Genomic DNA, 2496 nt, shown 5'->3' on the forward strand with positions numbered 1-2496 from the left:
TAGCTGCTCCTTGGCATGTGGGATCTCCCTAGGTCAGGAATCGAGTCCGTGTCCTCTGTGTTACAAGGTGAATTCTTAGCCACTGGGCCACCAAAGAAATCCCTCCACCTTGTCTGGTACAAGGTCATTCATGTCTTGTCCTCCCTCTGCTGGAACCCTGATGGCTTCACAAACGCCAAGGATCAACACCTGCAGACCCTCTAAGGGTGGCCCCTGTTACCTCCAGTCCCAGCTCCTGCTCTTTTGCTTCCTCACTCCAGACCCAGTGGGCTGACCAGTTCAGGGACACGTCCACCTCAGGACCTTTGCCCATGGTTCCTGCCTGGGCCTCTCTCTGTTTAGTCGCTAAGTTGTGTCCAACCCTGCGGCCCCATGGAATGTAGCCAGCCAAGGTTCCCTGTCCATGGATGATTGCCCAGGCAAGAATACTGGGGTGGGTTGCCATTTTGTTCTCCAGAGGGTCTTCCCAACCCAGGGATCAAACCCAAGTCTCCTGCGTCTCCTGCACCGCAGGCAGATTCTTTACCCCTGAACCCCCTGAGATATTGGTCCGGAGAAACAAATCAACTGGTTCTACCAACATGCTACCAAAAAACCTGAAAGCCTTAGCATTCACATCTCAGACTAGATGGAAGAGACAATTCTCTTTAAGCTACAGTTTCATGATTATATAGAAAATCACTGACCTTGAGACAATAAATTCATACTATACTACTACTAAGTATTTTAAAGTGATTTTTACCTCTTTGTAAGGAAGGGATCAAAATAATTAGGATTTTTTAAAATGAAAAATGAGATTCACTGGAAGTCAATAGAATGAATCAGTGACCCAACTCTATGGACTCCAAAATAATTAGTTCTACCCAGGGTTGCCAGGTCTAGAGATCCAGAGATCTAACTCTCCCATCACCCTACCTCCCTCAAGTCTACACAAATATCTTCTACATGAAGCCTTCCCAGACCACTTTATTTAAATTGCAGCTCCTCCCCCCTCCTTCCCAACTTTCCAGGCTCTTTCCCAGGGCCCCTTTTCTGCAGTGTTCTCTCCAAAAGTACTTTTCATCTTCCAACATCCTATATATTTATTGTCTGTCTTCCTCATGAGAATATCAGGGCATGGATTTCTTTTTATTCACTGAATTCCTAGTACCTAGAACAGGACCTGGCACTCAAACATGGTAGGCACTCAAACATGGTAGGCACTCAAACTTTTCTTGTTAAACACAGGAAATACCAGATGCGTGGAGAATTGTATTAGAGAGAGAGAAAAGGAAAACCAGCCCTTCTGAATCATCCTTCTATGGCTCAGCCCTGTGCCAGGCACCCTCACAGCCCATCTTCTCAGAATGGCATCTCCAAGGGATAAACCCATGCTTCATGCCATACAGACCAGGGTTCAAATCCCTAGCTGTGTGACTCTGAACAAGTTACTTCACCTCTCTGAAATTCACCTTCATTTGTAAGATGGGGACAAAAATAAGACTTGGGGTTGGTGGGCTTCTCCACCCCCATGCAAAGGGCACCTAACATGGGACCAGCCACTGGGCTCCTGCAACTTCACCCAGGCTCGTATGTCCATAGACCAAGCACTGGGCCAAGAAGGGGATGGTTTGCTTACCCCAATGAGCATAATCCAGTCTCCATGGCCAGGGAGCCAATAGCCACCCATAGAGACCCACCATCTGGCCACAAAGCAGAGCATGGCATGGCCCAGAATTCCCAAGGCCTGGGAAACTCAGGCGGCTTTGTGGAAATGATATCTGAGCCAGACTTCAAATGTAAGCAGCCCCCAACCCCTGGACTTGGACCTCTCAGCTTCATTTCCTACCACTCCCCAGTGGCCAATCTCAACCTATTTCCTGCCACTGAGCCGTTGCTCTTGAGGTTCCCTCCACCTAGTCTATCCACTCCCCCCAACTCCCAGGAGCCTGCCCAAGTTCATCACTGTGACTGAGGAGAATCCTAGGAGGACCAGGAACAACATAGGCACGTGAGTCCCTTACATGCTTCCTGAAGAAAGGAATCCCACCCCCCAAGCTCAAGCAGCACCTCCTCCAGTAAGCCTGCCTAGATTTCTCCCACTGGAAGTTCTCATCCTCTCCACAGTGAAGCAGTCTCACGGGCTTGGTAGCACACTGACTGACGGTTTGCTCTTAGTCTTCTGGATTCAGTGGCCGAGCCCCTTAGCCTAAGACCCGACAGTGCTGGCTAGGTATCCCCTCTCCAGGAGACATCTCTTTGATGATCAGACACAGGCAGGGCTGGGTGCAGGGGTGGCCCATCTGTGGGGCCCTTCTCCGGTCATTTGGGGGCAGGTAAGGTGATGCCGGCACAGATGGTAGGCAGCTCCAGGATGAGTCAGGAGAGAAATCTGACCCTCCCCATGAGCAAGCAGGAACCTGAAAGGTGGCATCAACCTGAGCTGGGGGTGGCAACAAGTGGGACGAGGGGAAGGGGGCCCAGGCCAGGGAGGCAAGCAAGCAAAAGGCCACCAGC

This window comes from Ovis canadensis, chromosome 3 (assembly GCF_042477335.2).
Source record: "Ovis canadensis isolate MfBH-ARS-UI-01 breed Bighorn chromosome 3, ARS-UI_OviCan_v2, whole genome shotgun sequence".
Lineage (NCBI taxonomy): Eukaryota > Metazoa > Chordata > Mammalia > Artiodactyla > Bovidae > Ovis > Ovis canadensis.